The sequence below is a fragment of the Sorex fumeus genome, unplaced genomic scaffold (genome assembly GCF_029834395.1).
Source record: "Sorex fumeus unplaced genomic scaffold, SorFum_2.1 ptg000047l, whole genome shotgun sequence".
NCBI classification, from domain to species: Eukaryota; Metazoa; Chordata; class Mammalia; order Eulipotyphla; family Soricidae; genus Sorex; species Sorex fumeus.
Genome location: NW_026606104.1, coordinates 53,793,341 through 53,805,582, shown reverse-complemented (window position 1 = coordinate 53,805,582; position 12,242 = coordinate 53,793,341). Strand labels below are relative to the sequence as shown.

The window sequence follows — 12,242 nt, the reverse complement described above, 5'->3', positions numbered from 1 at the left end:
TCTCAATATATTTTTAACTATTTAGTTTTTAATTAAAAAAACCCTAGAATGTATTATTAGATACATTTTATTTTATTTATTTTTGTTTGTTTTTGGGTCACATTCACTAGTGCTTAGGGCTCTCTCCTGACTCTGTGCTCAGGAATCACTCCTGGCAAGCTCAGGTTTGGTGCCACGGGTTGAACCCAGGTAGTTCACATGCAGAGCAAGAAATAGATTCAGGTCTGTGGTCAACATTGTAATTTCTTACATGCTGACAACTGTCCAAATTGAGATGGACTGGTCATTGTCCACTTGAAATGCTCGAGCGGGCCCAGTAACGTCTCCATTGGAGACTTTGTTGTTACTGTGTCTGGCATATCGAATACTCTCAGTAGCTTGCCGGGCTCTCTGAGAGGGGCGGAGGAATCGAACTTGGGTCGGCCATGTTGGCTGCGTGCAAGGCAGACGCCCTACCCACTGTGCTATCGCTCCAAACTTATAGATTTTGCTGGTGATGCCTGTGAACTGGAGCTGACACATAAGAATGACAAAGCATATAGCTGAGTGGCCTGGTTTTATTTTCATTAATTTTGGGCCCCACCCAGCTGTCCACCTGAAATATCAAAAAAAAATCTTTGATAATTTTTTTCATGAGAAACAGGTTTATAATTGTTTCTATAGACACTCTTCTAAGTCTTCTGTAATAGTTGCTGAATTGGTTTCTCCTTCAGTATGAGATCATGATAAGGCTGCTGTTTCAGGTTGAGAACTTTCAATTCCATGAGTTACTGAAGAGGTATCAGTATTTCCTGGTGGAATTTCCTGCCATACTTTGTCATTAGGATTTAAACCATTTCCTTTATATGTTACCTGCTTTCACATGACTGATCCTATTTCAATACCCAGACACTACATATGATCTGGAGCCCTGACAGTTGATCATCAGAAAAAAAATCAATAAAATTCAATATCAATGATAAAAACCTGAAAATAAGAGGAACAGAACTAAATTATCTGAACATCACTTGATCATTTGATCACTTGACATCCTGTTACTCATCAATTTGCTCGAGCAGGTGCCAGTAATGTCTCCATTCGTCCCTATCACGTGCTAGTGTAGCCCAGAGTTGTCTGCTAGCTCCAGGAACATGAAGAGCCTCAAACCGATCGTTCAGGGTCTTGACAAAGAAGTCTGACCATCTCATAGGTGGGTGGCCATGTGGTCTTTTGACGTCCCACGGAATCCAGTTAGTAATGGTTCTAGTCCAGCCGTCATCTCCAAATTTCATTACGTGTTCAGCCCATCTAATTTCGATGCCTTGGCCAACGAGACAGCATCCCTGATTCTTGACCATTGACCCCTGATTCTTGACCATCGATGGAGGTCAGAACTCCGGAGTCTTTCTCTCACTTGAGTGAAATGTGATACTCCAAGCATAGCTCTTTCGATTCCTCTTTGGGAGACCCGAATAGCGTTCTCATCCTATTTTCATAGGGCCCAGGTCTTTGAGGCGTGTGTTTTTTTTTCTTTCTTCCTAATCCCCAGCTTTATTAAAATGTAATTGATACAGGACATTGTACAATGTAAGGTGTTACAACAGTGATAATTTGACATATTCATAGACTGTAAAAAGATTTTCTCAATAGCGTTAACAAACACCTTCATCATGTAGCAGTTACTTCTTCTTTATGCTGAGAACATTAAAACCCTACTCTTTTGGTAGCATTTGAGTATCTGGCACAGTATTATTAACTAGAATCCCCTAGCTATACATTATATCTCCATACTTCTGAATTTTGCAGCTGAAGTTTGAACTCTTTGACCAAAAGCTCCCCATTTCCTCAACTTCCTATTACTCATCACTTTACTTTCTCTATGATGTAGGTTCCATGTATAAATACCATCATACAGTGTTTACCTTTCTCCTCTAATTTCTCACTTGTCCTAATGCCCTCAAATCCATCCAACTTGTTTCAAATGGCAGTTTTGGGGCATATGTTAATGAAGGAAGAACAGTGGAATCGAAGAGATGTGCCCAGAGCTGGAGGTTCTTCATCCTCTTAGCTATTTCTTCGACTCTCTTAAAGGCGTTCCACGCCGCTCTCTTCCTCCTGTGCAACACAGTTGTCAGGACATTTGTCATGTTGACTTCTCGATGGAACCTTGGGATGGAACCTTGTATTCAGACAGGTAGCACGTTTAGAGCCAATGGCAGGTTCTTCTGGTGTTCGGGTCTGACCTTGTCTGGGCTGGGTGCTGTTCGCTTCTTTACCGACAAAATGGCGTGTAGGATTTTGGAAGGGAGAACGTTGGGAACGACATGTCCATCCTGCGAAATTTGGTATGTGGGCAGGATCTCGAAGAGATCTGAGTAGAAGTCATGGATAATCTTCTCCATTGCCCTTCTGGAAGATGTGATAGATCTATCACGATGTTGGAGGGCAGTCATCTTGGTCTTGTAGTTGGTCTAGGACAGGCAGGTGTTGCAAATGCTTCTCCTGGCTTCTGCCGCATCTGCCAGCAGTGCTACTCTTCTCTCTTTGAGGTCTTCCTTGATCGTTTCCTGCACTGCTTTGCGAGTTTGGACATTTGCTTGCGGTTACCTGAGGCTTGTGCCAAGCCACATTGGCGAATGAGCTCAAGAGTTTTTGAAGACAGGCGTCTTATTGTGGCTCTCTCTTCCTCCGTGTTCCTCAAACAATCATGGAGGTTCTGAACCAATCGATCGTATTCCTCGTCAATGTTGTCAATGAGTGCATTTTTCCATGTTGCCTCAACAGTGCCAAAGAGCTCACAGTTAGTGGTCATTTTGGGAGTTCTCTTCTTAAACTTTGCAGCCCTTTCTCCCTGCTCCACGAAGTAGAATTTTGCACAAAGGAGACGGTCGTCCGATCCTGTTTGGAATTTTGGGACAACATATCTGAACATAATAGAGATTACATATGAAAATTTGACAGCACACATCATACTCAGTAATGAAAAACTAAAAGTTTTACAATGAATTTTTTGTCAAAATGAAAAAATGTATATCAAGATTAAGTTAACTGGAGTTGAGAGTTGGGTCAAAGGGTTGGAGTGCATACTTCGCATCAGGATCCTCACCAAGGTCTATCCCTGATACTGGTAAGCACCTTAACTCCTGTACTATTCTCTAGCCCAAGAAAATAAGCATATAAGTGAAGGGGAGATACACTCGAGAGGGCCGGAGAAATAGGTGAAAACTAGTTTCATGTTTAAACTATGGTATCTCTTCATCGTAAAGCATCTCTGAGACAAAGGCATTGCTAGAGATCTAAATTGAGGAACTAGGCTGTGGTCCAGTGATAGGGGACCTGCATAAGAATGAGGGTTGGAGCCCAGGCACCTCCCTGCATGCCAAATGTGCCCCTTGGGATCCTGTTTGGGGTTAGACACTGATATTTTTAAAAACTGAATCACAGTGAAATACTATTACAAAGTTGTTCATGATTGGGTTTCAGTCACAATGTTCCAACACTTGTCCCTTCACCAGTGTGCATTTTCTGCCAGCAATGTCCCCAATTTCCCTGTCACCCTCATTCCCACCAGCCTGCCTCTATTGTAGACATTTCTCTCTCTGTCTTTCTGTGTGTGTGTGTGTGTGTGTGTGTGTGTGTGTGTGTGACTCTCTCTCCCTTTAGGCACTGTGGTTTGCAATACTGTTACTGAAAGATTATCATGTGTATTACTTAATCTTCTTTTAGTACTCAGTTCTTGTCCAGAGTGATTATTTTCAACTATCATCGTCATTATCATAGTGGTCCCTTCTCTGTCCTAACTACATTCCCCATAACTTGTGGCAAACTTCCAGCCATGGACTAGTCCTCCTGACCCTTGTTTCTGCTGTCTTCTGGTATTATTCTCATACTATTTTAAAATTTATATCCTGCAAATGAATGTGATCATTCTATGTCATTCTCTTTCCCTCTGTCTTCCTTCCTTCCTTCCTTCCTTCCTTCCTTCCTTCCTTCCTTCTTTCTTTGTTTGTTTCTTTCTTTCTCTCTTTCTTAAGTAGAAAAAAATATACAACATTTTTGTTGAGATAGAAAGGTATAAAAATGATTTTGGAACAGAAAGGGGTAGAGATTTTTTTCCTAATGTATTATGCTCAAAGTTTTCCCCCCTGAATTAAGGGTTTGAGAACCATGGTGAAAAGAGATAAAAGAGACCTTAAAAACAGACAGAAAAAAATGGGGCTGCATGGGAGAGGAGGGAGAGTCATGGAACTCGCTCCCAGGAACTGGAGTAAATTATAAAAGAAAGATTGAAATACATCAATATTCCATTCATTAGTCACCTTCTTCCTCCTCTCCTGCCATTTCCTCCTCTTCATCATCCCATCCCTTTCTTATTTTTTTTATGTAGGAGTACTGCTATTTATTCAACCACTGATTAGCTGATTGAATTGTGCATGAACTCCACCTTACTTTTTTTTCATTTTTTAATAATTTTATTTATTGAATCACCATGAGAGCAGTTCCAAAGCTTTCAGGTCTAAGTCTAGGTCATACAATGAAACACCCATACCTTCACCAGTGCCCATTCTCCACTCCCAACAACCTCAGTATACCACCATCCCACACCCTCCCTCTACCTGTGGGGCAGATGATTTCCACATTACTCTCTCTCTCTCTTCTTTGATCACATTCAATATTTTGACACCAGACCCACCATTATTATTTGAGATTTTACCCCAACACTCAGATCTGCTGAAAAGGCAACCGTAGACAATTTGTTTTCTATTGCTGATTATAAATAACATATGATGCCGCGTGGCTGCACTAGTGGCCGTGCAATTTTTAAATTCTGAAATTTTAACACTTAAATTTGGAGAAATTTTTGCCAAAACCTGCTGGGTTCTGAGATTTGCTCCTAAGTCTCTGGGATCATGGCTGATAAGCAGCTTGATCAGGAGCCAGAAAGGCCGTTCATGGGCGATGACTTGGGGTCTCATTGGGGTGGGGAGGACAGGACCGGCTCCACGCCCATCCCGTGAGGCCCAACAAGTTTTGTCACTGCGGGCCCAAACCTGACTGTCCAATGGCCTCTGGAGGATGATGGCTACCGAGCCGCCAAGGGGAAGCAGGCGGAGGGACAACACCCTTTCCCCCCGGAGTGGCCCGGTAACAGTAACCTACTGCAGGGTCCTGGCGCATTTCTGCCAAAAGCCACTGGGTTTCGAGATTTGTTTCTGAGTCTCTGGGATCATGGCTGTTAAACAACTTGATCAGGAGCCAGAGAGGCCGTTCGTGGGAGATGGCTTGGGGTCTCGTTGGGGTGGGGAGGACAGGACTGACTCCAACCCCATCCCGTGAGGACCTGTGTGTCTCATCACTGCAGGCCCAAACCTGACTATCCAGTGGCCTCTGGAGGATGGCCGCCACCCGGCTGCCAGGGGGAACAGGCCAAGGCATGAAACCTATTCCCCCCTGGGTTAGCCCAGCACCGGTAACCTACTGCAGGGACCGGACACATTTCTGCCAAAAGCTGCTGGGTTTTGAGATTTGTTTCTGAGTCTCTGGGATCATGGCCGTTAAGCAGTTCAATCAGGAACCAGAGAGGCCATGCCTCCAATTATATAGCTGAGCCGGAGGTGGTTTGTGGGTGTGGTTCCCACATACCTAACTTTTGGCCATTTACTTTCTTGGCAAACTTTGCCCCAAGTTTTTGGGGTCTGGTCAAAGGCACAGCAGTGATTTTGGGGTATCTGAAAGTCTGACGGTGCCATCAGGATGCTGATGCACTCACCTCACAGGTACAGATTGACCTGCTGGCAGCATCTTACCCCCCCAATTTCTTTCTTTACCTCAATATCTTTCAGTTCTTCCTCTTCATCATCACCTTCTGTTCCTTCCCCTTCTTCATCATCCATGTCAGGAGTCATGCAGCACTGTAAAGGGTTTGGCCAATCTTTGAGGACCTCCCTGACTCATCTGCCACCAGCATCAGAATGGTAAGGGAATCCAGTAAAGATGCTCTCTGCTTCCTCCTGCTGTCTCTTCCTTCTGGTTTTAATCTGCATTGGACTTGAACGTTTTGTTACATCCTTTGCAGATTTCCATTTGATTTCCATGCACGTTGAAGATGGATCACTGCTCTTATTCAGACGAAATTCTATGGAGAGAGCTTTATTTTTAAAAAAAATATAGGTTTTCCACAAAATGAAAATCTGTTCTATAGTCTGATTTAATATCTTCAAGTTCTTTCACTTCCATTCTTGTCAAATAATTCAGTCCTCTGTGTCCTTCCTCAGATAGTAGAGACTTGTTTGGGGCTGACAAATGCTGTTACCCCAGAATTTGACATTTGGAGAGCAACTTCTATTTCTTCTGAAAAAATGGTTCGTGAAATTTGTTAGATTTTTGTTCTACTGTCAGAATCTCCTCACTGACTTGTTCATGAAACCTTTCATTTTGTGTTTCATCAATATGGTAAGTTGACACTTGTTGCTCTTTTCCTCCTCCATCTTGGGGTTTTAGGTAGCTTTGATTTCTTCCTCTGAGTCTTGAGCAAGGCCTGGTATTTGGGGGCCTCTCTGGGGGACAAGTCCAGGTTCAAACCCCAGGAGCATGGGAGTGTCTTCCTGAAGATAAGTATATTTGAAAAACTGGGTTTGGGTCATACTTGGTAGTACTTGGAAACTACTTCCAGCTCTCTGCTTGAAGAGAGGGGGTGCTCAAGGGGATGTGGTGCTGGGATCAAACCTGGGCCTCTCTCATGCAAAACATGCTGTCAGGTGATTGAGCTATCTCTCTAGACCAGAAAAATAAAATTTAAATATTCTACACATGTGCGCGCACACACACACATACACACACTCACATGCACACAGAGCAGAATAAAAAGTGAAGTGACGTATGTTTTATTTATTTATTTAGGCTTTTTTTGGTCACACCCAGTGTTGCTTAGGGGTTACTCCTGGCTCTGCACTCAGGAATTACTCCTGGTGGTGCTTGGGGGACCATATGGGATGCTGGGGACCAAACCTGGATCGGTCACATGCAAGGCAAATGCCCCTACCCTCTGTACTAACGCTCCAGCCCTGTGAAGTATGTTTTAATTCAATGGATTGTGTTAATCACTTCACAGTGTATACAGATGTTGAATCATCATATTGTAGCACCTTAAAAATCTTGTTATATAATCTAAAGAAATAAAAATTTTAGTTGTCACTCATGCCCTCATAAAATTGAAAGGAAAAAAACACACCTTCCCTGGTAAGGTCCCTATATAAATTGAAGATATCTAGAACATTTCAGTAAAATTTGAATATGTTCATATGATTTAAAGGAGGAAACACTTAAAAATAAATGCAGTTGGAGCCAGAGAGGTAGTATAGGAGTTGGGCACTGCTAACCTTGCACATGGTGGCTGGATTTGATCCCTGGAACCCCATATAGTCTCTTGAGCCCACCAGGAGTGATCTCTGAGTGCAAGTCAGGAAGAAGCCCTGAGCACTGCTGGTGTGGCCCCCAAACTAAATAAAAATAAAATAAAATAAAAGCAACTGTTTGGAGTATGTATTTTATATTTTGTTACTCTTGTGGTTTTTCAGTGTAAGGAAGGCCACACATGCAAAGTAAGTGCTCTCCCACTCTGCTGTATCCCTTGTCTCTTGTGTTTATCTTTTTAAAAATAAGAAAAAAGAAGAAAAGTGGGGGCTGGAGATATAAGGTATCATACAGCAGGTAGAGCACTTACCTTGTACGTGGCTGACCTGGGTTCAGTCTCTGGCATCCCAGATCATCCCCCGAGCACTGCGAAGAGTAATTCTTGAGTGCAGATCCAGGAGTAATCCTGAGCATTGCTGAGTATAACCCAAAAAACCCAAAATATAAAGATAGCAAAAAGAAGGAAAATATAAAAGACCATGATGCATAGTTTAGGTATGGGGTAGACCAAGGTAGCAAATTCAGATAGTAGAGAAGAACTATTTTACTACCAAAATCTCTAAAATATTTTTTTAAATAACTAAAAAACCTGTGAGAGGATACAATAATGAGTTAACATTTATAATATCAAATTCCTGGAAAATGACAGTAAGGGGAGTAAGAACCTAACAGGGAAAAAAATGGACAAAGGAGACGAAGCAGCAATTCACAGAAGAACAAATCTGAATGGACAGAAGTACAGTAGGAGTATTCATCCTCACTAACAACCAAGGAAATATAAATCTAAGTAACAATAAGAGATAATTTCATACAAAGCTTAAAATTACAATAATGTTCACTGCTCCTTGAAATGCTGAAAAAGAGGCATCACTGTATATTGCTGTGAGTTGTTACAGTTTTTATTTTTTTGGAAAGGTGCATCTAGTGAAAATACAAATAGGGTATTGAAGGTATATTTCAGTGTTTGCATTCATGCTTCATATATATAAGGCCCTCGGAGCCATCCTTGGTGGCTTCCAAATAGACAGTCCCCAATAAATGTGCTCATTTATCTACAAATCCCACTTTGGATAGGCATCCTACAAAGGAAAAGTAATGATATATTTGCTTATGACAGCACTGATAACAGTAGCTGAATACTGACCTTAAAAAATAATCACTCGGGGGCTGGAGAGATAGCACAGCAGGTAGGGTGTTTACCTTGCACGCGGCCAATCCGGGTTCGATTCCCAGCATCCCATATGATCCCCTGAGCAGGGCCACGAGTAACTCCTGAGTGCAGAGCCAGGAGTAACCCCTGTGCATCACCAGGTGTGACCCAAAAAGCAAAAAATAAATAAATAAATAAAATTAGAAAAAAATCACTCAAATAATGGTTGAGTAGGGGCTAGAGTGATAGTGCCGTGGGCAGGGCACTTGCCTTGTATGCTGCCAACTCAGGTTCAATTTCCAACACTCCATATTACCTGCTGAGCCCCGCCAGAAGTGATCCTTTTTGTGCAGAACCAGGAGTAAGCTTTGAGCACAGCCAGGTGTGCCTCCCTGCTCCAAATAATAAATAATAGTTGAGAGTAAAGTTTGGTACATTGAGTGCAGCTATTAAAAAAAATAGATCAAAAGTGTGTAAATTTGCATGGTAGGAATTTTAAATGGAAATTAAGGTAAGGGAAATACATGCAATCCATCTAAAATCGCACAGCTTGAAGAAACAGTGCCAGGACTGAAAATGTCTGGGTTCACAGTCCATGAAATTATGTGGCTTTTCACCTGCCATTGCGGCAGGCTGGGGGGTGAGGGATGGGGTATGATGGAGGGAAACTGGGGACACTGGTGCTGAGAAAATGTATACTGGTGGAAGGTTGGAACATTCTATGACTGAAGCCTAATCATGAACAGTTTTCTAAGGGTCTATGTATACTGGTGGAAGGTTGGAACATTCTATGACTGAAGCCTAATCATGAACAGTTTTCTAAGGGTCTATGTATACTGGTGGAAGGTTGGAACATTCTATGACTGAAGCCTAATCATGAACAGTTTTCTAAGGGTCTATGTATACTGGTGGAAGGTTGGAACATTCTATGACTGAAGCCTAATCATGAACAGTTTTCTAAGGGTCTATGTATACTGGTGGAAGGTTGGAACATTCTATGACTGAAGCCTAAACATGAACAGTTTTCTAAGGGTCTATGTATACTGGTGGAAGGTTGGAACATTCTATGACTGAAGCCTAATCATGAACAGTTTTCTAAGGGTCTATGTATACTGGTGGAAGGTTGGAACATTCTATGACTGAAGCCTAATCATGAACAGTTTTCTAAGGGTCTATCTCACAGTGATTCAATAAAACAAAAAAAGAGAGAGACAGAGAAAGTTAAAAAAAAGAAATTATGTGGCTTTTGAGGGCCAGTGACAAAAAACTGGCGGAGAATGACAGGTAAAAGAAAAAGTCAAAGTAAGAGTTAAATGCCTTGTAAGTCAAAGGAGCGTGAAGAATAATAGTCATCTGGTGTCATGCGTTTGCCCCTGAAACAGGCCAGGACCCTGCATGGAGGCAACATGGTCTGCACATGGAGGCTCATCCCAGGCCACCAGGGGTCACCAGCTTTCTCTGTCGGGTCACTGTTGTGTCTAGGCAATAGTGACCACTGTCCCTTAGTTTTGGTCTTCTCCTCCCCTTCCCTTCCCGATTGTAGTATTGAGGGGGACTCACTCCCCTGGCTCTTTCTCACGGGGGTTCACACACCTTCCAGTGTCAGTGGTCTTCCATTTGCGTTGCAGTGCTTGGCGCACACCTGAGCTATGCAGCTTGAGTCAGAGATACCGGATGCTGCGCACTGGAGACCGCACTCTCCATGAGGCGCCCGGAATCCCAGCAGCCTGTCAGTTGGTCACAGGAAGCGTGGGGAGTGAGGGTGGGGGTGCAGGGGATTCACAAGGTGGATGCCACCGATTGAGCTTTCCCCAGGCTCTTTGGGGTCCTTTTTTGTCAGGACTCCTGGAACTGCACTTGCATCTTCTCTTGCCTGCACGCAGGCTGCCAGTGTTCAATCCTCAGTCCCACATATGATCCTGATTACCTGAGCACTGTCAGGAGTGATCCCTGAACCCAGAGTCAGGGGTAAGCCCTGAGCACAGCAGGGTGTGGCCCCCAAACCAAAATAAATAAATGAAAACCCACAAATCTTTGATCAAGAAGATACGAAGCTCACATCCCAGCTCTGTTAATTGGTCACTGTGAGTGTTGGCCTGGGCCTCTCACAGTCCCTCAGTTTCCCCACACGTGGAATAAACAGCCACCACAGATTAGTGAGAGTTCACAGGGTTTATGGATCTCAAATGCTTAGCACCACTCTTATTATTAATAAAACCAGCACATTTCCCTTGGTACATTTCCCCTGGCACTTGTATTCAACTGTTTTTCCTGTCCTTCTCAATTCACAACCTTTCTTCCCATTATTTGCTCTCAGACTTCAGCACAGAAAAAACACTAGGCAAGGCGCCAACTGTTTTGCTTGTGTAGTCTCTAATCTAAAATGATCGTAAAAAATTGTGTATCTTCTTACATAGGGTTAAATTGAAATCAAAATTTCTCATTGCAGAATTAAATATTACAAAGGGCAGTATTTTCAGCATATTGAACCCCCACCAACATTATATAGTTATTTAAAAAAGGTAGTGTGGGATCAAAACTTTGGAAGAGTCCGGAATGAGAGTGCTGACTGCTAAGGGCACCATCTCAGCTAGTGCTTGAATGGCCCCTCCAACCATCCCTTGTGAAGTCTGAATGAGAGAAATACTGTAGAAAATTGAAAGAAAAGATACTAAAGGGCCAAAGAACTCAATGGATTGAACATTGCTTTTCATGCAAGAGATTCAAGTTTGATCCCTGGACCCAGAAGAGCCCCTAAACACAGAGCCAGGAATAGCCCCTGGGCACCACTGTGCATGAACCAAAAACTGGGGAGGGGGAAGAAGAAGAAGAGGAAGAAGAGGAAGAGGAGGAGGGAGGAGGAGGAGGAGAAGAAGGAGAAGGAAAAGAAGGAGAAAGAGGAGGAGGAGGAGAGGGAGAGGGAGAGGGAGCAGGACGAGGAGGAGGAGAAGGAGGAGGAGGAAGAGGAGGAGGGGAAGGGGAAGGGGAAGGGGAAGGGGAAGAGGAAGAAGAAGAAGAAGAAGAAGAAGAAGAAGAAGAAGAAGAAGAAGAAGAAGAAGAAGAAGAAGAAGAAGAAGAAGAAGAAGAAGAAGAAGAAGAAGAAAATTGGAAGGATAATAGGAGCACAGGATCTCAGCAGAAACAATTGCAGGAGGTAAGAGCAAGTACAGAGACGAACTGTACCAGGAGAATTGAATGGAGGTGTGGTATGGGGAGGGCAGCAATGGATAACCAACAACCAACAGAGTGGGGCCAGGAATGAAGACGTGTGTGTGTGTGTGTGTGTGTGTGTGTGTGTGTGTGTGTGTGTGTGTACACTAGAGTCATCACTATTTCCTAAATAGGAAAGAACAATGGTTCAGTCCCACATGCCTGGTTGTAACACCCCGAGATGACTTTTTACACTTCTTTTCTGAGAATTTTAACAACATTAAAGTAAACTAAAGTAAGCTGGAGAGGCCTTCCCCACTTCAAGCTTGAAAGAATTGATAATGCACACGTCAGTTCTGAGGAATGGGGTGGCAAGGAGTAGATTCCCAGAACTTGTGAAGAAGTGAATGTGGCAGCCACAGTAAGATGGTGAGTGGGAGAACCTGCTTTCAGGGGCTGAAGATTAGAAGCTGGGAGGAGAACCTGGCTTTTTGTAGGACTTTAGAAAAGCTTCTTCATTTTGTTGGTTCTCAGTTTCATTCATAACTGG

At 43.1% G+C, this 12,242-nt stretch overlaps 1 pseudogene; it reads right to left on the bottom strand.

Moving 5' to 3' along the window:
* Positions 1-4,290: 4,290 nt before the first annotated feature.
* Positions 4,291-9,166, bottom strand: LOC130031933 (protein SET-like; annotated as a pseudogene).
* Between the last annotated feature and the right edge of the window lie 3,076 nt (positions 9,167-12,242).